This window comes from Rhinolophus sinicus, linkage group LG05 (assembly GCF_036562045.2).
Source record: "Rhinolophus sinicus isolate RSC01 linkage group LG05, ASM3656204v1, whole genome shotgun sequence".
Lineage (NCBI taxonomy): Eukaryota > Metazoa > Chordata > Mammalia > Chiroptera > Rhinolophidae > Rhinolophus > Rhinolophus sinicus.
The window spans coordinates 88,812,651-88,836,332 of NC_133755.1; the positions used below are offsets into that span (position 1 = coordinate 88,812,651).

At 41.9% G+C, this 23,682-nt stretch overlaps 1 long non-coding RNA gene across 1 annotated transcript; it reads right to left on the reverse strand.

Moving 5' to 3' along the window:
- Positions 1-889: 889 nt before the first annotated feature.
- LOC109438804 (uncharacterized) lies at positions 890-22,585 on the reverse strand. Its single transcript, XR_012496582.1, has 3 exons — positions 17,783-22,585; positions 16,514-16,728; positions 890-1,415 (listed from the first exon to the last, which is right to left on the reverse strand). It is a non-coding gene; the product is annotated as an uncharacterized LOC109438804 (long non-coding RNA).
- Between the last annotated feature and the right edge of the window lie 1,097 nt (positions 22,586-23,682).

The window sequence follows — 23,682 nt, forward strand, 5'->3', positions numbered from 1 at the left end:
TCCAAAAGAATCTACAAACTACTAGAATGAATATGTGTAGTAATCACTGAGTGTACGTGATACACTCAGATAAATTGCATTTCTCTCTACCAGCAACAAAAAACAGAAAATAAGATCAGTAATAGCTAAAGGTTATGGGGTTTCTTTGTGAGGTGATAAAATGTTCTAAAATTGATTGTAATGATGGTTACACATATCTATGAATATACTGAAAATCACTGAATTGTATACTTTAAATGGGTGAATTGTATAGTATGTGAATTATATCTCAATAAAGCTGTTTTTTTTAAAAAAAGATGTAGGATAGGTTTTGCAGAGGCTCCCCTTCCTATCACCAGTATTTATAAAAACTCTTTATAAAAAACACAGTTTACAATAGCAGCAAAAAGCATCCAATTCCTAGGAATAAATCTAACGAAAAATGTGCAAGACCTTAACATTGAAATTACAAGACATTATTGACAGAATTTAAAGACTTAAATAAATTGAGAGATATACCATGTTCACAAATGGGAAGACTCATAATTTAATGATATTAGTTCTCAATAAACCGATCTACCGATTCAATACAATTCCAATCAAAATTCCATCAGGTTTATGGAAATTGAACTCAGGAGGACTGACTCCATGGCCCACCAGAACCGGACACTATAGAAAAAAATCCAAGGGTCCCTGTGTACCCTGTACACAGGGTTACAGGCTGCCATAACTGAAAGACCTTCCATCATAATAAGATCAGGACCCTGGAAAGCCCAACTGGGGGTAGAATGAGAAAACAAAATATCCTCAGTTAAAACAGACCCTTACCTTACCATGTTTTCAGTAGACACAGGAGAAAGACCATAATTGATCAAACACATTTTTATTTAAACAAGAATTGTAGCGAGAACTGGGGTTTGTCACCCTCTACAAGTGCTATTGACGATAAGGCTCCCTGTCTGGGGAAATGACTCCCTCCCAGTGGGTTATAGGTATGCAGGGATTCTTCTGGTAAGGACTTGGAGAACGGGTCAAGAAATCCCCGAGGCCACACACCCATGGGTACCAGCTTGCGTAGTGACACAGCATTGTGGGAAGCTGTTGACTTGGCCCAAGGTAGCAGCTGGGACATGGCCGTGGCCTTGGGCTTTGGAGAACTCTTGGAGGGTTGAGCCCTGAAGACAGTCACTGGAGACAGCCCTGAAGACAGCTGCTTCTTCCCTGATGACAAACTGGGGAGCCCCTGAGAGGCTGGGCATTTGACTGGAAGGGGCCGGGGGTGCAGCACTGCCTTGGTCCTCAGGCTGCACCCACAGAGGCAAGGCCCAGAGACAGGGGGCACAGAGACGCAGGCCTTATTCCCTGATAAGTGAGAGGACTGAGCTGCCAGGCTTTCCTCTGCTTCCCATCTCAGTTCCTTGAGGTGCCAGTCTTTCCTAAAAGGGGGAAAATTCAGATCCATTGAAAAGAGACTCAGAAAGAGAGAGATAAAGAAATGCAAGGACAGAGCTTCTCTGTGCCAATACAATACACACTTGGCCTCTTTACAAGGAAAGTTCTGTTCCTCCAGGAATGAGGACTTAGAAATGGATTCTGCAGCAGGGTATCGCTTCATTTTCTCTAAAGGGAAAAGAGAGAGATATAGACCTGGGGGAAGGGAGCTGATGGCTATGAGTATCGTGAGCCGAAAGACTTTTCAGGGAAGGGAGAGGAGAATGAAAGGCAAGAAGTCCAATTCCTTCCAGCTGGAGGATTAGAACATACCAAAATCCTCTCTCTCAATATACACCTATAGTCAAGAATTGGTTAAACTCACTCTTTTGAACAGTATGGGCTCAGAACTGAAATGCGAGAGGGGATGAGAGGAAAGATATAATTGGGAAGAGGGGAAAGATGCTCTTTTCCCACCTCTTGGAGTATCTTTTTGAGTCCATGGAAGTCCATTTAGTACATCATTGAAGATCCCTGTCCCTACTATGATGTCACAGATGGGTTGCAGCTAGTAAGAGCCATAGAACCCATAGGCTCCCTGGAGCCTAGCAGGTCCTGCCTCTTCCCCTGGTCGTACACTAAGAACATCGGTTCCAGAAACTCTTCAGACTCTTTCTTCACCCTCATTACCATGTGCCCAGCACTGTGGGGCTCACATGAAGAATACGGTGCTCTTCCTGATCTCATGGAACTGTCAGTCTAGTTGGGGACACCATTTTAATATCACCAGTGTGAACCCCATATGCTGGCTCAAGCGTGTTAACACCAAGAGCTAATAAGGCTGGGGAATCCAGAAAGCTTTCTGCTGGAGGATAAAGGATGGAGCTGGGCTTAAGAATGGATGATATTTGGGTGGAGGAACCAGGAAAATGTAACTGTGACAAATGCAAAGCAGGATCAGAGACCAGCTTGGCTGAGAACCAGGCAATAAATGGCTGAAAAAGCAGTGTGGAACCCTAGTGGGGAGGGCCCTAGGCTCCACAGTGGGGAATGGGGTCTTACTGAGGGTGACAGAAAGCTCCTGGGAGATGAGAGGAGTTAGAGAACTCTTATGAGCCAGGGTCCTCACAGGAAACAGAGGGCACACTCAAGTTTGGAAAATTGAAAGAAAGTTCAACAAAGAGTGTGTTGGTTTCCTATGGCTTCTCTAACAAATGACCACAAACTTGGTAGCTGAAACAACAGAAATTTACTTCTCTCTCAGTTCTGGAAGCTAGCAGTCTGAAATCAAAGTGTTGGCAAGACGGGTTCCTTCTGGGGGCTCCAAAAGAAAACTCTTCCATTCCTGTCCTAGCTTCTGGAGGTTGCCTGCAATCCTTGGTGTTCCTTGGCTTTTAGTATCACTCCAATCTCTGCTTCCATCATCATATGCTGGCTTCCCTATGTGTCTTCACATGGCTTTCTTATAAGGACACCAGTCATTGGTGTTAGGGCACACCCCACATCAGTATGACCTCATCTTAACTAACTATATCTGCAAAGACTCTTTCCAAATAAGGTCGCATTCTGAAGATTAAGGGTGAATATGAACTCTGGGCGGGGACACTATTCAACCCAGAGCCAAGAGCCTGTTATTTACAAAGGTATTGACAGGTATAGGGAAACCCCAAGGACTAGTGCAGTGTCCAGGGCTATAAAAGCAGAGAGCTGTAACCTCTTCTTTTTTTTTTCTTTTCTCCAAGTCAAGTTGTTTTCCTTTCAACCTTAGTTGTGGAGGGTGCTGTTCAGCTTCAAGTTTTTGTCCTTTCAGTCTTAATTGTGGAGGGCGCAGCTCAGCTCCACGTCCAGTTGCCGTTGCTAGTTGCAGGGGGCACAGCCCGCCATCCTTTGCAGGAGTCGAACTGGCAACCTTGTGATTGAGAGGATGCGCTCCAACCAACTGAGCCAGCCAGGAGCTCAGCGGCAGCTCAGCTCAAGGTGCTCTGTTCAATCTTAGTTGCAAGGGGCGGAGCCCACCATCCCTTGTGGGAGTCGAGGAGTCGAACCAGCAACCTTGTAGTTGAGAGCCCACTGGCCCATGTGGGAATCAAACTGGCAGCCTTCGGAGTTAGGAGCACGGAACTCTAACCGCCTGAGCCACCGGACCAGCCCCTGTAACCTCTTCTTAAAGGCAAGGGGTGAAGCAATGAAAAGAGCCAGAGAGTCTGAACGAGAAGGCCACCTTGAAAAGAGATATGACCTTTGGTGGAGTCCATATAACCCTGTGGGAAGGAACCAGGGCAATAAGTGCTCTGCCCTTACTCTCCTCACTCCCTCAGACTTTCAGTCAGGTTTCCCATCCAACATGAAACCAGGGGGCATGGAAGCTATTGATGCAGTCCATACAGAACACCCTCCAAAGGCAGCCAAAAAGGATTTCTGGAGAGGCAAACAGAAGATAGCCAGTATGTAGCATAATGCCAGCAAGGGGTTGACCGTCAGCAAGACACTGAGAGGAGGCAGATGAAGACCCCAGAAAAGGTAGCGATCTGGACAGGGGCTGTGGCATGACAGTGTCTCCTCAGTCCTCTTGTCTGGTGTTCTTAAGACAACAGTCATCTGGGAGAGCTCCAGGCACCCATTTGTGTCAGGACAGGGAGACTTGGGGGTAGAAGGGTAAGTCCCAGTCCTGGAACTGAAAGGAGGCATGATACAGTGACCTAAAGCATCTGAGTCCACACATTGGCCCAGACCAACTTTAGTCATAGTCACATTTGTTGGCAGAACCACACATTTGTTTGTGTGGTTGAAACCTGAATTCAAACACCTTTAGGGAGGCCTTCATGCTCAACCATTCCTCATTGTCCCACCAAGAGCCCACTTTAATCATGTCCATTACCTGCCCCTCCCCAGGAGCCATTTGAGTGTTCAGCCTCTCCTTGAGGACACAGAATGGAGAGGAGGAAACAGACCAGCCATTTAGGATGAGGTTCCCATCCCTGTGCATCCCCTCACCCCTCACAGGGCAGAGACACCTGGGAGGAGGAGGGGATGTGCTCCTTCATGTCAGAAAAAGCCAGGTGAGAGTGTGGCCCAAATGAAGGGCTAGCAAAAGAACTTCTTTAAATGGAAACATTTCCTGGGAAGGAAGGCCCTGGTACTGTTCGGATACAGGCAAGAATCAGTATTCTTCCACCCCTCTCCAAGGTTTATTCATCAGATTATGGAAAGATGGAAACTTGGAAACATGGAAAGAGCCTGAACTTCTGTTTACCAAGACCTGGGTTTCCTCACTTCCTGTCTGTCAAATTCGCAAATGCCTCTGAGCCTCAGTTTCTCTTTCTGTAAACAATGATGCCCATCTCATAGGGTTGTTGTAAGGATGAGATGAGAAAATTATCTTTGCCAACTATAACATCAAGGAGAATGGTAGTTATTGTCGACTTGCTATATGCACTTCCACATTTCCCATTCTCTAATTCACATCAATCGTTCCACTAAAACTGAGCTAGCCAAAGCCACCAGTGACCTCCTCATGGCCAAGTCCAATGACCAGTTCTCAGTCCTCATTTTTACCAACTTATCTGGAGCAGCTTAGGTTTTTATCTTCTTGAAATACTTTCTTGGAAGGAGATCCAAGACGGTGGAATAGATAAATGCTGTGCTTGCCTCCTTCTGTGACCACATTAAAATGACAACTAAAGTATAGAACAGTCCTGGAGAACCATATAAAGTCTAGCTGAACAGAAGTCCTATAACAAAGGGTATGAAGAAAAAGCCACATGGAGACTAGTAGGAGGGACAGAAACATGAAACAGGCCAGCCCCACACTTTCATGTGGTGGTTGAGAATCAGGAGGGATATCTCAACCATGGAGATCCCCACAAAGGAGTGAGGATCCCATCCCCACACCAGGCTACACAGCCTGGGGTACTGGTGCCTGGAAGAAGAGCCCACCCCCACAATATCTGGCTGTGAAAAACAGTGGAGATTCCCACCATCAGGTGAGACAGAAGGCTTCAGGAAACCCAGACATCCTCTTAAAGGACACATGCACAGACTCATTCACTTGCAGGCACTCACCCTTGGCTCCAGTGAGGGGATGGTTACTCAGGAGAAGTCAGAAACAAGGAGAGACTGCGTTGTGTGGCTTCAGTTTAAGGACTGAAAGGACAGTCACAATTTTCCTTGTGTAGAATCCTCCTCCTGTGCAGCCAGCATGCTGGTGCCATCTGTCCTGTGTAGAACCCTCCCCCACAGGCTAAATCTGAATCTTCATTGGCCTGATGAACTCCACTTACTCCACCCTGGTGACTCCCTGGGAGCCAACCCCACCCAACTTCCACAATACCAGAAGCACATTCTCAGCCAGCAACCAGCATTGCTGGTTGAACACTTTCTTGGACAACTCTTGGGGGTTTGTGGGTGCCAATTGGGTAGTAGCTGATTTCAGTGTGCTCTGAGACTTTTGCCGAGTAGCTCCAGGCTCAGCACTTGCACCAAACTAGAACCTAAATTAACCTGGTGAACACAACTCATCCTACCCTGGTGACTCCCTGAGACCCTGCTTCACCCAAGTTGCATACCACAGGAGACTCTATCAGAAGCTGAGACTTACAGGAGTCAGCAGGTGACAGCAGGCCTCAGGGTACCCTGGACTTTTTGCAGAGCTACCCCAGGCCCGTACTGGTGGTAGCCATCATAGCATGGCCTCTCCCACCTCCAGGTCCCGGTCCTCTCCCACCTCTCATACACCTCCAGGTCCAGCACAGGGAGCAACCAACCAAACATTGATTGCTTTGTAGCTCCTACCAGGTAGTCCCTGGCTGGTTACAGGCAGTGGATGACCTAAGTCTGCACTGGAACCCCTCCCAAGAGTATATCTGGAGGTCAGCTTCAGACCACAACCAGTATATCTGGAGGTCAGCTTCAGACCACAGCCAGTATATCTGGAGGTCAGCTTCAGGCCACAGCAGAGTACCACCTAATTAGCCTCACAAGCAACAGACTCAAAGGGCGGTCTCAGCAGTCACCAGAGCTTGCTGGGACAAATCCCGCTCCTTGGGTTAAGTCCCCCCACAGTAGCCCATAGGCTGTGGATGTGGCCAAACCCCACAGCCAGTCAACCTGAGCATCAATCTCACCTACTGATGTGCCAATAGCAATTAAGTTTCAATTATAAGAGGAGGGAACACACAATCCACACAAGGGACACACCTGGGGCACCCAGCGCAGGTGACCAGGGAGACTGTGCCACTGGGCCACACAGGGCATCTACTACATAAGGCCACCAGCAGACTGAAAGATGTAGCAGATCTACCTAACACATAGAAACAAACACAGAGAGGCAGCCAAAATGAGGAAACAATGAAATATGTCCCAAATTAAAGAACAGGAGAAAAATCCAGAAAAAGAACTAAATGAAATGGAGGCAGCAACCTACCAGATACAGAGTTCAAAACAATGGTTATAAGGATGTTCAAGGAACTTAGGGGAAGAATAGATGAACTTAGTGAGAACTTCAACAAAGAGATAGTAAGCATAAAAAAGGACATAGAAAACATAAAAAATGATCAGTCAGAAATGAAGAAAACTAACTGAAATGACGAATGCACTAGAAGGAATCACCAGCAGACTAGATGATGAAGCAGAAGATTGAATCATCAATTTGGAAGACAAGGTAGCAGAAAATACCCAACCAGAATAGCAGGAAGAAAAAAGAATTTTAAAAAAATGAGGATAGTTAAAGAGACCTCTGGGACAACATCAAATGTAACTTATTTGCATCATAGGGATATTAGAAGGAGAAGAGAGAATGCAGGGAATTGAGAACCTATTTGTAGAAATGATGACTGAAAACTTTTCTAATCGGAGAAGAAAATAGACATACACGTCCAGGAAACGAAGAGTCCCAAAAAAAGATAAATCCAAACAGGCCCACACCAAGACACATTATAATTAAATGGCAAAGATTAAAGACAAAGAATCCTAATAACAAGAGAAAGGCAACTAGTTACTTACAAGGAAACTCCCATAAGACTGTCAGCTGATTTCTCAACAAAAGCTTTGCAGGCCAGAAGGGATTGGCATAAAATATTCAAAGTGATGAAAAGCAATGACCTACAACCAAGACGACTCTACCCAATAAGGCAATTATTTAAAATTAAAGGAGAGATAAAGAATTTCCCAGACAAGAAAAATCTAAAGGAGTTCATTCCCACCAAACCAGTATTACAAGAAATGTTAAAGGGACTTCTTTAAAAAGAATAAGGGGAGAAAAAAAGAACATAAATGTGAATAATAAAATGGCAATAACTATGTATCTATCAATAATCACTTTAAACGTAAGTGGATGAAATGCTCCAATCAAAAGACATAGAGTGGCTGAGTGGATAAGAAAACAAGACCTTTACATATGCTGCCTACAAGAGACCCACTTCAGATTGAAAGACACACACAGACTAAAAGTAAAGGGATGGAAAAAAAATTTTTTATATGAATGGAAATGAAATAAAAGCTGGGGTAGGGATATTGTTATCAGACAAAATAGACTTTAAAACAAAAGCTATAATAAGAGATAAAGAGAGACTTTACATAAAGATAAAGGGATCAATCCAGCAAGAGGATATATCCCTTGTAAACATTTATGCACCCAACATGGGAGCACTTAAATATATAAAGCAAATGTAGAATGACATAAAGGGGGCAATAGACAGTAATACAATTATAATAGGGGACTTCAACACCACACTGACACCAATAGACAGATCTTTCAAACAGAAAACCAACAAGGAAACAGTAGTCTGTAATGACACACTAGACCAGATGGATTTAATTGATATTTTAGCATTCCACCCCAAAGCAGCAGAATATCAGTTCTTTTCAAGTGCACATGGAATATGCACTTATGACCATATGGTAGGCCACCAAACAAGTCTCAATATGAAATCATACTAAGTGTGTCTTCTCTAACCATAATGGTATGAAACTAGAAATCAATTACAAGAAAAAAACACCTGAAAAACACACAAACACATGAGAAAGACCACTAGTTACTTACAAGGGAGCTCCCACAAGATTGCTAGCTAATTCCTTAACAGAAACTTTGCAGGCTAAATAACATGCTACTAAATAATGAATGGGTCAACAAGATCAAGAGAGAAATAAAAAAATACCTTGAGACCAATGAAAATGAAAGCACATTGACTCCAAATCTAGGAGACAGAGAGAAAGTAGTTCTAAGAGGGAAATTCATAGCAATACAGGCCTACTTCAAGAAACAAGAAAAATCTCAAATAAACAATATAACCTTATACTTAAAGGAATAGAAAAAGAAGAGCAAACAAAGCCTAAAGTGAGTAGAAGGACGGAAATAATAAAAATCAGAGTGGAAATAAACAAAATAGAGTCTGAAAAAAAAAAACAATTCAAAAGATCAATGAAACCAAGAGCAGGTTCTTTGAAAAGATAAACAAAATCGATAAATCTTTAACCAGTCTCATAAGCGAGAGAGAGAGAGAGAGAGAGAGGACTCAAATACATAAAATCAGAATGTAAGAGGAGAAGTGACAGCTGACACCACAGAAATACAAAAGATTAAAGAAAATATTACAATTATATGCCAACAAATTGGACGATCTGGAAGAAATGGATAAATTCCTAGAAACATACAATCTTCCAAGACTGAATTCAAGAATAAACAGAAAACCTAAACGTACTAATTACTACTAATGAAATCAAATCAGTAATCAAAAAACTCCCAACAAACAAAAATCCTGGACTGGATGGCTTCACAGGTGAATTTTTACCAAACATTTCAAAGAAGAATTAACAGCTATCCTCAAACTATTAAAAAATACACAAGAGAAGGGAAAGCTCCCAAACTCATTCATGAGGCCACAATTACCCTGATTCCAAAACTAGACAAAGACATTACAAAAAAAGAAAACTATAGGCCAATATCCCTGATGAACATAGATGCAAAAATCCTCAACAAAATATTAGCAAACCGAATTCAGCAATACATTAAAAAGATCATACACGATCAGTGGGAATTATTCCTGGGATGCAAATTTGGTTCAATATCCATAAGTCAATTAACAAGATACAACACATAAACAAAATGAAAGATAAAAGTCATATGATCATATCAATAGATGCAGAAAACGTATCTGACAAAATCCAGCATTGTTTATGATAAAAACTCTCAGCAAAGTGGGAATAGAGGTAACATACCTCAACATAATAAAGGCTATATATGACAAACCCACAACTAACATCATACTCAATAGGGAAAAGCTAATAGTGTTCTTCTTAAGAATAGGAATGAGACAAGGATGCCCACTTTCACCACTTTTATTCAACATAGTATTGGAAGTCCTAGCCACAGAAATCATACATGAAAATGAAAAGGCATCCAAACTTGAAAGGAAGAAGCAACACTGTCATTCATTATTTGCAAATGACATACTATATATAGAGAACCCTAAGGATTCCACCAAAAAAACTACTAGAACTGATAAATGAATTCAGTAAAGTAGCAGGATACAAAATTAATATTCAGAAATCAGTTGCCCTTTTATACACCAATAAGGAACTGCCAGAAGGTAAATTAAGAAAACAATCTCATTTACAATTGCATCAGAAAAATTAAATATCTAGGAGTAAACTTAACCAAGTAGGTAAAAGACCTATACTTGGAAGGTCTTTTCTATAAGAAAGCTATAAGACATTGAAGAAAGAAACTGAAGATACAAATCAATGGAAGCATATACCGTGCTCATGGATAAGAAAAATTAACATAATTAAAATGTCCATCCTACCCAAAGCAATCTATAGATTCAATACAATCCCTATCAAAATACCAGTGAAATTTTTCACAGAACTAGAACAAATAATCCTACAATTTATATCGAATCACAAAAGACCCCTACTAGCCACAGCAATCTTGAGAAACAAGAACAAAATTGGAAGTATCATGCTAACCTGATATCAAAATATACTACAAGACTACAGTAATAAAAACAGTATGGTAGTGGCATAAAAAAGACACATAAATCAATGGAACAGAATAGAGAGCCCAGCAATAAACTAACACCTATATTGTCATGTAATCTATGACAAAGGAAACAAGAACATACAGTGGGGAAAGACAGTCTATTCAATAAACGGTATTGGGAAAACTGGACAGATATATGCAAAAAAAAAAAAAAAAAAGGAAAAAAGAAAAAGAAACGGGACCACCTTCTTACACCATATACAAAATAAACTCAAAATGGATTAAAGACTTAAATGTAAGACCTGAAACCACAAAAATCCTAGAGGAAAACATAGGCAATAAACCCTCTGACAATGCTCTTAGTAATATTTTTTTCTGATCTAGCTCCTCAGGTAAGGGAAACAAAAGAAAAAATAAACAAATGGGACTACATCAAACTAGAAAGTTTTTACACAGCAAAGGAAACCACCAACAAAATGAAAAAGCCTACTGAATGGGAGAAGATATTCACCAATGATACGTCTGATAAGGGGTTAATATCTAAAATTTACAAAGAACTCATACAACTCAACACCAAAAAAACCCCAAACAATCCAGTTAAAAAATGGGCAGAGGACCTGCATAGACATTTCTCTAAAGGGGGCATAGAGATGGCCAATAGACATATGAGTATGAAAAGATGCTCAACATCACTAATCATCAGAGAAATGCAAATAAAAACCACAATGAGATATCACCTCACACCTGTCAGAATGACCATCATCAATAAATCAACAAACAACTAGTATTGGCAAGGATGTGGAGAAAAGGGAACCCTCGTTCACTGCTGGTGGCATTACAGATTGGTGCAGCCACTATGGAAATAGTATGGAGATTCTTCAAAACACTAAAAATAGAACTACTTTATGACCCAGCAATTCCACTTCTGGATATTTATCCAAAGAAATCCAAAATACTAATTCTAAAAGGTATGTGCTCCACTATGTTCACTGCAGCACTATTTACAATAGCCAAGATATGGAAGAAACCGAAATGCCCATCAATAGACAATTGGATAGGGGGCTGGCCCGGTGGCTCAGGCGGTTGGAGCTCCGTGCTCCTAACTCCAAAGGCTGCCAGTTTGATTCCCACATGGGCCAGTGGGCTCTCAACCACAAGGTTGCTGGTTCGACTTCTTGACTCCTGCAGGGGATGGTGGGCTGCACTCCCTGCAACTAACAACGGCAACTGGACCTGGAGCTGAGCTGCGCCCTCCACAACTAAGACTGAAAGGACAACAACTTGACTTGGAAAAAAGCCCTAGAAATACAGACTGTTCCCCAATAAATTCCTGTTCCCCTTCCCCAATAAAATCTTTTTTTTTTAAAAAGACAATTGGATAAAGAAAAAGTGGTCCGTGTATACAATGGAATATTATTAGGCCATAAAAAAGAATGAAATCTTACCATTTGTGACAACATGGATGGACCTAGAGGGTACAACGCTAAGTGAAATAACCCAGACTAAGAAAGACAAATACCATATAATCTCACTTATATGTGGAATCTAAAGAACAAAATAAATGAACAAAACAGAAACAGACTCAGGTACAGAGAACAAATGATGGTTGCCAGAGGGCAGGGTTGTTGGGGAACTGGGTGAAAAAGGTGAAGAGATTGAGAAGTACAAATTGGTGGTTACAAAACAGTCAGAGGAATGTAAAGTACAGCTTAAGGACTATAGTCAATAATGTTGCAACAACTATGTATAGTGCCAGGTGGGCACTAGACTAATCAGGGGGATCAGTGCCTAAATTATATGAATGTCTACCCACTATGCTGTACACCTGAAACTAATATAAATAATGTTGAATGTCAACTGTAACTGAAAGAAACAAAGAATTTAGAAAAAAATAAAAACTTTCTTCACATTGGTTCTGATGCATCCCCCTCTCCTGGCTTTCTTCCTGCGCCCTTGGCCACGCCTTTTCAGTCTCTTGCAGGATCTTCCTCTTCTTGACCCTCGTTAGAGTCAGTTTCCCAGGGCTCCATCATTGGGGGCCTCCTGCCCACTATCTACACTCACACCCTTGGTGATTATAGTAGTTTCCTGGAGCTGCTACAACAAAAGATCACAAACTGGATTGTTTAAACAACAGAAATGTGTTTTCTCACAGTTCCAGAGGTGGGAAGTCTGAAATCAAGGCACCATGTTCCCTCCAAAGGCGTCAGGGAAGAATTTTTCCTTGCCTCTCCTAGCTTCTGGTGGTTGCCTGCAATCTTTGCCTCTGGCAGCATAATTCCAATCTCTGCCTCCATCTTCACATGGCTGTTTTCCCTCTATGTGTGTCCAAATTTTCCTCTTTAGAAAAGGATACCAGTCACTGGACTACGGCCCCTTCTAATCCAGAATGACTTCATCACAACTTGATTAAATCTGCAAAAACCCTATTTCCAAATAAGATCACAAGTCATGGAGGACATAAATTTAGGGGAGGTGTTCTTTAACCCAGTACAGTGATCTCATGGTTTTGAATACCATCTACACATTATTCACTCCCAAAGGCATATCTCCAGCCCACACTTGGTTCTTGCTTTCCTGTGACTACACTTCTAGTCACATGCCTAACCATCACGTGGGACCTACCGTGTTCAGAATGAACTCTTGTTCTGCATGTGCATCCTCTCCTTTCTCCATAAATAGCACGCCCCACTTCGCAACCAGTTGCTCAGGCCAAAATCTCCAGAGCTATCCTCGATTCCTCTCTTTCTTTACAACCCAAATGCCATTCCTCAGCAAATTACATTGGCTCTAATTTCAAACTATATCCAAAATCGAACCACGTCTCATGCCCTCCACCCCTACCATCTTAGTCCAAGCCACCATCAGCCGTCAGCGATGACAGGAACCTCTGACCTCATCTTCAGCCTCACTGCACTATCCCCCACCAACTGATAATCTGAATTTATGCTCGCAAGGATCTGGGCTGTTTCTGCCATCACATTTAAGAGACTCACAAAGAGTCACGTCATTCAGTCGTGGCCTTAGGAGAATTCTAAACAATCAAATAACTTCTTTCAGGGGTTTCTTTCACTCTTGATGTCATTGGTGTTTTTGGAATTGTTTTATTCATTCACTATCAACTCACATTTATTGAGTAACTCCTATGTGCCAGACACCCTCCTAAGCTCTAGGAAAATAAGGATAAATAAGAACTAGTCTCTGCTCTGTAAGAAAATGGACAGGTAAAACCACATGTGATCTATGCACACCGGACGATCTTCGTGAGCCCATAGAAGGGGGGACACCCAAACCAGCCCCTTGGGACAGAAGGGAAGATGCACCATCAGGCTCCCGCTTCTTTCCTCCTGCCGTCCCACAGTCACCCAGAACTTCTCTCAATCCAAATACTATATTTTGCTGTGTATAATGCACTTTTTTGCCCAAATTTGTTAGGGGAAAAATAAAGGATGCACATTACACATGGGTAGTACTAATTCCGTATCTATACAGATGTTTTTAATTCTTTTATTTATGCTTATGAGTTCAAAGTGTGACTCTAGAAATCAATAACGATATCCATATGCAAAATAATACCCTGGAATGGGATCATCAGTTTTGTTGAACTTACGATGAATTTGCAACAATGACGAAGAGTTCTTGGCCTTCTGTGATGCATAAATATCATAAATTTGTTACAGTACATACAATTTCTTGTACCTTGTATCTGTTTGTGTTTTATAATTATTTGTTATATAAAATTTCTTGTACTGTAATATGCTAAAAAATAAATGGTAAAACTCCTTTATAATACAAAAAACAAGTACCTAAATGTAAACAAATAAAATTTTGAATTAAAAAATTAAAAGAAAAGATTTTTTTTCCCTGAAAGTTTGGGGCAAAAATGTGGGTGCGCATTATACATGGGAGCACATTATACACAGCAAAATACAGTATATCTCTGTTGAGGTTCTGCTACCTTGTGTATCTTACCCAGTAGTGAGGATTACTGCATAGTTCTTGAAATGTATGAAATAAAAGTAAAACATTTATTCAACAAATAGTGAGTGAGGTACTAGGGATGAAACAATGAAAAAGCAAAAGTCCTGCCTTTATGGAACATACATTCTATTGGGAAAGACAGATAATTAACAAATAAGCAAATATAATTTTAGTGTGGCCGACGATATAAAGAAAAATAAAGCCAGGTAAAGGGATAGAAAATGATGAGAGGTGCTCTTTTAGATGAGTCATCTATGAAGCCCCCTGAAAAGGTGACATTTTAGTAGAGACCTGAATTAAGGGAAAGGATGCTGTTTTCTGGGAGAATGAATTTCCAGACAGAATAGGATGAAACAGCAAGGAGACTAGGGCGAAAGTGGAATGGGTGATGGGTGCGGTGCGATGAGGTCAGGGGAGACTTTGGGAGCCTGAGTGAGGACACTGTATTTTAAGTGTGAAGCAGGAGGGGGGGGGCCTGATCCAGCCTATCTTTCAAAGAACTGTCTTTGTTCTCTAGGGAGGCAAAAATGGGAACTGAGAGACCAGTTATTGAGCCCTATGGTGGTCCGTTTGGGTGCTCGTGGTGGCTTAGATACAACACTGGGGATGTTGGACTTCATCCTGAAGATTTTGGGGCCACTGACATCTTTCCGGCAAGAGCGTGACATGATTATATTTCTGCTTCAAAACAGTCGCTCAGACAGCATGGAAGATGGATCAGGAGATTAACAGTCGACAGGACTGGCTGCACAATTTGCGAGGCCCAGTGCAAAATGAAAATGTGGGACCCCTTGTTCAAAAATTAGTACAAATTTCAAGATGGCAGCAACAGAGCATTAAATCAAGTGTAGGACCCTCCTAAGCAGGGGGCCTATGAGACACTTGTCCATGAAGCCGCTGGGACATTCAGGCATGGAGGGCTTCCAGGTTTTGCCGCTTCTCCTCTTGAATGTCACCTATCGTATAAAAGGAAGAAAGAAACAGACACACAACTCTATCTTCAATAAAGGTGGAAGACATCTCAATCCCTGAAGCACAATAAGAAACAAAGCAGATGGCAGAATGGCATGTGACCTAGCTAAGAGGAGGAAAGTCAAACTCCATATTTATAGACAGTATCAAGGAAAAGAAAACCTATTGGGTACAGAAAACCTAGGAAAGACTCAGAAATGGGAGACACCAGAGACTGCAGAAAGCCAAAGTAAGGCAGAGGGCTAGTCACAGGGATTGTTTGAAACCCTGTATAAAGGAACAGTGAGACCACTCTAGGGACCCACCCACCCCCTATAACCAGCCAATCACTCCTCCTCCACCCTGCAGGAGGCTGATGTTGTGCTGGAGTTCTGGAGTTCTTAAATAAGGGAACCAGAGAGGCTCCAAAATGGGAACTCCAGAGGCCCAGGAAAATCAAGGCAGAATCCACACAGTAAGGAGTTCTCTAGGTCCTTTCCTAGTCAGCCCAGACCCCAGCAGCGGGGCTCCTACACAGGAAATGGGAGAAGGCTTCTCTGGAGAAACCAAATGAGCCCCAGAGAAAAGGCCAACAAATACTGGCATTTGGTCTTTTAGCCCGCTGACCACCTAATCAAGACACACCAGTCGACAAGCCTACCCACACACTTCCAATCAGAGACTTCCAAGAATAATCAAGTATCTGAGGAAAAACTCAAACATTAAAGAAAAAAGAATTAAAAGGGGGAGGAGAGAACTCATAGAGAAAAGAGGCAATTGTAGAAAGCAGAACAACTCAAAAAATTATAATGTATAGCCTCAGAAAGATAACAGGATATTACATCATGAGACAAAAATGCAATATTTAAAATACATATATAAGAAGAAACAGAGAACAAATTAAAAATGGTAGTCAAAATGTAGGGTTGACGATAAAGTCAATGAAATCTCCTAGAAAGTAGAATAAAAAGATAAAATGAGGGATAATAAGAGAGAATAGAAGAATAAGGAAAGTAAAGGATTCATCCAGAGGATCAAAACTGATTAGTAGGAGAAAAAGAATGAAAGAAGGAAAAGGAAGGGGAAATTGTAGCAGGCTGTCTTTTCCAAAGGTAGCTGCAACATTTCCTGTCCCACACACTATCCTAGAACTTTGCCATGCCCCCATCAAGAGATGGTGTTTAACTGGTTTACCCTTGAATCTGAAAAGGTTTTCGGACTGTCTTCACCAATGTAGTAGGGTGCCAGGCAGATTGTGTGACTTCTAAAGCTCGGTCATCCAAGGCAATGCTCCTTCTGCTTTGCTTGCTGGAAAAATTGCCCTGGGGCCCCCAAGCCACGTGTAAGCAACCACCTGATTGCATGAGGAAGCTCAAGCCAGGCCACATGGAGACATCACATAGGATACCCTGAGAAGAGAGAGAGAGGCCCAGTAAGTTCCCAGCTGTTCCAGTCCCTCTGTGCCAGCTCCAGCAAAAATCCAACTACAGTCTCATGAGAGAGAAACACCTAGCCGAGCTTTTCCCAGATCCACGAGAGGTGATAACAATGACTGTTGTGGTTTTAGGTCACTAAGTTCTGGGCGCTTTGTGACACAGCAATAGCTAACTAGATAAATAGCCTAAGAGATAAATCCTCCCCATTGAAAGATAGGAGTTGCCAGACTTAAAAAGGACCCCTGAGGGTCCAGCATAATTAATGGAAAAAAAGACCTACTCTAGGATACAACATGTGAAATTTTAAAACAGGTAAAGGAAAAATCCTAAAAAATAAAATAAAAAATAAATGGTGGGCATGAGGGTCATATAAAGCAGGAATTGTCACAGAGGAACACATATCAGTCTGACAATGAACTTCTCAAAAGTAACAACAGTTACACTTTCACAAAAGCTACAGATCAACGGATCAATGTCTTTGCATTAGACAGGATCAGCTCCGGTAACAATAAATCCCCCAATTAACACAACAGAAGTTATTTTTTGCTCACATAATAGTCCTGGATGGATGGTCACATAGTAGGAAGACGCTTGTCCTTGGGCCCCAGGCTCCGTCCACGCTGTGCCTCAGCTATACCACAGGCTCCCTCCTAGACATTGGGGGGCCCCTGAACCTCTGTGGCTGTCTAATGGAGCCTGTGGACCGCTTCTCAGAATATTTTTAAATCCATAAACCTCAGAGTAGTAAAAATCAAACCAACTGCATGAATCATATAGGTATCAAAATATAAAAAGACAATTTTTGGTATAGTAACATATATGTGTTTCTGTATGAATTCAACAGCCAACAAGACAATGCATACAAAGCATAGGTGATTTAAAGTTACATTTACTTTTTAAAGACATACCAGTATGAAGATTGACTACATTTGTGGCCTTCATACCTCTCAATACTAAAGAAAATTAAGAATTCTTGCTTGAATCATCCAGTTTTACAAACCTTTAGCCATCAATGAAAATGACTCACCTCTTAACACATATGAACTGACCAGCAATTGCAGGCAAGAATTACTGGAAAGCAGCATAGATAGCGGATTCACTAATATGAGACCATGTGACTTCACCTTTTGGTGGTTGAATGCCTCCTCTGCTAAGCATCACCCAGTTGTGTTGCATGAATATCTGTGAAAAGGAAGACTGAAATTATGTGTAATCTAGTAGCAGGTCTAACAACTGCCATGATTCGCGAGTGGTGATAGATGTAACGTTATTTGGAGATTTCTGCAACAACTGTAATGTGATATGAAAATATCTGTCATTTCTACAAGTGACAAAGCCACAGGTACTGCTAATACTATGGTGGTTGGTTATCTGCATTCATAATATAAAGAAATGCAGAATTTCAGTTCAAGCTTAGGGAAAATAAAGATATACTTTTCCCACCCAAGTTCATAGAGTCCCCTGAATTTAGGGTAGATGGACCCCAGGTTGGGACACTTGCTCTGGAGCCTTCTTGTCATATCTGCAGCCAGTCAGATAGGGAACGAACATAGGAGACTGCACAGGGGAAGTTTTTATGGGACAAGCTTGAAATTGGCATACATCGTTTCCATTCATTCCACTGGAGAGAATTTAGCCACCTGTCTGTGTTTCCCAACAAGGGAGACTGGGAAATATTACTTTATCTGTGTGCCCAGGAAGAAAAGAGCACAGATTTGGATACCCAGCTACAGTCAGCAGCGGATGTGGCCTTCCTGCCACTCACAGAACACATTCGGTCCCCTTCCAAAAGAGACAAAGCAAAGCGCCATCCAGCTTTTGCTTTCTGCTTGATGTCCAGTCCTCTAGGTGAGGTGCCGTCTTTTCCATCAAGTCTGATGGAATTTCTCTTGGTTCAAATACTTAGGAACTGTGCTCCACCCTCTAAACCTCCACACACCCAATATATGGGATAACTGTAATTAAGATTATGAAACACAGGTAGTCCGTGCTTGGCCCATAACAATGATGGAACCCTGCTGAGACTCTTGGCCTTGGCAGTGGAGGAGGTTACTTCATAGGACCCTGTATCTTCTCTCTAAGAGGAGCTCTCCATTGTCTTCTATGGCCCAAGCTCCGCCCTCTAGGAAATTTTCCCTTGTCCGTTATCTCCTGTGGCCACACCTGAAGGGGTTATTGGGAATATTCCCTTTTTGGGTGTCCCAGTGCTTTCACAGACCACCTATTGCTCATGGAAGTTTAGGGGTCCAAGTGTTTAACGATGATTTTAGGTTATTCTTGTGGTTTCCTTGGGAATTTAATTTCTTCTTTCAAATAGACTTGGGGGGGGCGGTCGGATGGCTCAGTTGGTTAGAGCATGAGCTCTCAACAACAAGGTTGCCAGTTCAATTCCCATGATGGGATGGTGGGCTGCGCCCCCTGCAACTAAAGCTTGAAAATGACAACTGGACAGGGAGCTGAGCTGCGCCCTCCTCAACTAGAGTGAAGGACAACGACTTGGAGCTGATGGGCCCCAGAGAAACACACTGTTCCCCAATATTCCCTAATAAAATTTTTTTAAAATATACATTTCTGATCTATTTGCTTCCCTTTGGTTACATGGACCAATAACCACATCCAAAATTTCCTAGTCCTGGCTCTTAAATTTGTTTGTTTTCTGCTTCTTTGGCTCCATGTCAATCTCTATATATCAAATTAATATCAGCTACTGTAAAACCATCTGTAGCAAGAGGCTTATTAGACAATGTCTTTAGTCTGATCTTGCTACAGAGATGAGTTCCTTTGTTTAACTGAGATCAAGACTCCTTCAGTCTCATCACCTCCTCTGTGGGATCCAGAAATGGTTCCTTCAACCCTTAATTTCTACTTGCAAATAGCCCAGTGCTTTCCTGAGCTCATCTCTTCCTGGTTAAGTGAAGTAAGTATCCGAAAATAAACCCTGCCTGCCTTCCAACCTCTTCCACTATAGGCACGGTCTCCACAGGATAATATATTATCTCTGGAATCAGTTTTACTGAATGCTTTTGTTCCAGCATAACAGGTCTCTCCAGCTCTCCACACATTATATCTCTTTCCTCACCACCTACCCCTGGCCAATGCCACTTATTTCAGTTTTTAGTTTAGTTCACTCCAATCCTAGAATCAATTTCTGTACTAGTTAGTATAGGTACCTGCATAACAGGTAGGCCCTAAAATTTCACTGGCTTAAACAATAATTGTTTATTTTAAGCTCACATAACATTCGTGGGTGGGTTGTTCAGGGCAGAAGAGTTCTGGATGTGGTTGTTCAGAGACATATTCTTTTCATCTCATGGCTCTGTAAACTCCTAGAATTTTATTTTCATTGTCTTCATCCATCTGGCCAGAAGGGGGAAAGCATGGAAGAGTGTGTATAGGAGGGTTTGAATGGCCTAAGTTTGAAATTTTAATTTCCATTAAAGGGAACTTAATCACTTGGCCAAACTTTACTGCAAAAAAGGCTGGAAAATGTAGTCTTTGTGCCCAAGATTTTAGTGGACAGCAAGTAGTCTCTGCCATGGTTGTTTTCAACATAGGCTTCTAAAGCCAGTCAGTTTATGAATGGTAAAAGACATTTCAGACATATAAAATCTCAAAAATACATCTTCAAATGACCCTTTCTAAGAAAGCTACTACAGGATGTGCTCCATCAAAAAGAGGAATTAAACCAAAAAAGAAAACAGCATGGGATCCAGAAAACAGGGAGCAATTGTATAGATCTAAGACAGCCTTTAGTGCATCTTACAGCAGAAGTTTGGAGGGCTCCAGGAGAGCTCTCTTCAGGAAAAAGGAAAAGTGGAGCTAATATATTATATAACAGTGTGACAGACTGGAAAATTGTAATAAGGTACATCTTGTAGAAAGTTGTTGAAGGATAGGGAGAATATAGAATATCAAAACGAAATGTTCTAAAATGAAATTTAGGAAAATAAATTATTTTTACAATAAAAGAGACTTAATCATAAAACACTATTTAGGTCAGGAGTGAGCAATATTGACATAATCATAAAATTAAAAACAATGATGATGGAATTAACCAAAAATTGAGATGTAATTAGAAGGAGAAGGGGTATAAGTGAAATAAATTCCTCATAATAAGATACATATCAGTCAGGATGGACTAAGTAATGACCCCAAAATCTAAATGGCATAGTATAATAGAAGCTTATGTCTTATTCATGCTGCACTTCTCCGGTAGGTTGCCAGGGGTTCATTCAGGCACTCAGTCAGAAGTTTTATACCAACTTGTAGGTACACCATCTGGAACACGTGGTATCCTCAATCCCATGATAAGGCAGAGAGACTAGAGAAGCATGTTTGAGCTTTTGCTTCTTCAGAAGTGATACTCATCACTTCCTTTTACAATTTCACTGGGCCAGAAACGGTCACATGTCCCTGTCTGACCCGAAGAAGGCTCAGAAGTACAGTCTTCCATGTGCTCTGTAGGGGAGGAGAATGTTCACCAGGGGAAGTTGACAAAACCATGTAAAGTGAATGCATCAAGAGACAGCATTATGCATATTACTTGAAAATATGGAAATGGCTACCAAAACATGTTAAAAAGCTAAAAGAGAAAAGCAAAGAAGTTTGAGAAGTGTGCCTCTGGTGAGCCTGGCCAGTAGCCAGCAGGGGGGAGTGAATCAGGGGGAGGCAGAGGAGACTGCTGGGTTGTATTGTAAGCTTTTTAACATTGTTTGACTTTTTAAACTCTCTGCATGTATTGTTTTATTAAATTATATACAACTTATTTTTTTAAGTTGCTTGAAAAATAAAGACTGGAGCCAGGGAGAGTGTCACAAACACATCCTCAGTCACCCCATCTGGAATCATAACTGAGGTCAGGGTTAGACAACTGGTCAGCAGTTTGCTGAACCTCATCCCCCCTGAGTGCTCCAAGGCCATGAACTTGCCTTGGTTCCGCTCCTTCCCTGAGTCTCTCTCAGAAGTGAATCTGCTTAGAGAACCCAGGCTCTGTCTTACAGTCTCTTAGCCCTTCACAGGCGGCATCTCACTGTTACTAATGTTTTCTTTCCATTCCTTAGTCCAAAGATTTTTCTTCCCCTTGTGAAGATGAGTGCAAAATACCAATTGAAAAGCTCTCACTCTTGTTCTTATTTATTAGTAAAACCCCACTGGTTCAAGGCTTTTCAACTTTCCCTGATAATTTCTTCTCTTCAACTTTCTTTTTGGAAACTTAAGTTAGGTATCTGACCTATGACGAATTTCTATTGCTCCCTGTTTGTCCTTGTTACACAGGCTTCTTACGTCCTTTATAAATGGCCTGTTGACACCAAGGCATTCCGGGAGACTCCCCATGCCGGTCCTTTGGATGTCTCTTCCTTCCCCTTTTCCACACAATGGCCAGAGAAGGCATTGATGAAGTGAATTTCAGCATGGCACCCTTAACAACTCCCTTTTGTCTTGTTAACAAAATAGCCTTTTCCAATCTGTCCCCTCCCCTTTTCCACCACCCCCACACTCCCCATGCTCCAGCCACACCCTTCTACTTGCTGTTTTCCAGGACCTGCTAGGAATCTTGGGCCTCCATCTTGGCTCCCACCAGACTCCTCCCTTCCTGGAATGCACTTCGCCTGCTGGGTGCCTCTCACTCAGATTAGGAAACTTTCCCAGATTCCTGGCAGAGGTGGAGGAAGGGAAAGAGGCCTGTAGGAATGGGTAGTGTGAGTACAACACCCACTTAGTAATTCTAATATTGGGAAAGTCACTCAACTTCTCAGAGCCTAGTTTCTCAGCTGAAATATTAGGGTTGGTCTGGATTATCTTTAGCTTCTGCTTCAGGTCTAATACTAGCCATCTCCAGGCGCCTGCCATGAAAATTATACTGAGTTGTGCTTTAGCTTATAAGAATACAGATTCTGGATCTAGAGCCAAACAGCCTGAGTTCAAACCCCAGCTCTATCACTTACTAGCTGTGTGAACTTGAACAAATTACTAAACCTCTCTGTGCCTCATTTTCTTACTATTTAATGGGAGATAGCAATAGTAATTGTCATAAGATTGTTGTGAAAATTAAGTGATACATGTATTATACATATGACTATACTGTGATAGATAGGAAGTGCTCTATAACAGCTGTAATACACTCTTACTAATTATTATCATTAGTCTCCACTACCACACTCAGCAATTTGAGGAACAGGGCCAAATCCCCTTTCTCGCTAAATCCTTAATGCCTAAGACTTTGCCCCGCATATATTAAAAACTCAATAATTTTTTTTTTCCCCAAAGAAAGAAGGAGATAATTGGATCAACTGCAACTCTACTATTTGAGTTACGTTTCAAGAGCTTTGCCCAACCTTGTCGAACTGTCTTTCCTTTCAGGAAATCACTCAACCAAATCATGTTTGGCTTTTCACTCAACATTTGGAAGACTTGAGGAGGGTTGTTTTAAGCTTGTACCGGCCATTTCCTGGCTCTGAGACCTCTACAGGTGTAATATTCTGTGAATTTAAGAGGCCAAAGAAAACGGCATCCCTGGTGGACTGGGAGTGGTTGAACATCCAGGAGGCCAAGCAATGCACCCTCTATGGGGAGACCCAGGGAGACTGGTCCTTCCTGAAATGTACAAAAGGCCCCATTGCTTCTTCACTCCAAGCCACTACCTGGAGATGGGGGACACCAGGGAGAGGTGGGGAGGGAAGAGTCCTTACACTCCCATGGGCATCCTGGAAAGCGTTATTCAGGCAGAGGTGGTAAAAGCTGCAGCTAGCTGCTAAGGGCCTTAGAAGTCCAGGACAGAACCAAAGAGAATGAGTGACAAGGGGGAGAGAGCAGAGCTGGAAAGTTGGTCAGAGAGGATCCAGGGAAAGCACGGAGAATGGGGAGGTCTCAGGAAAGGCTGGGGATTAGGTGAGTAATCCAGGATGAGACAGGTATCTCTGCCCATTG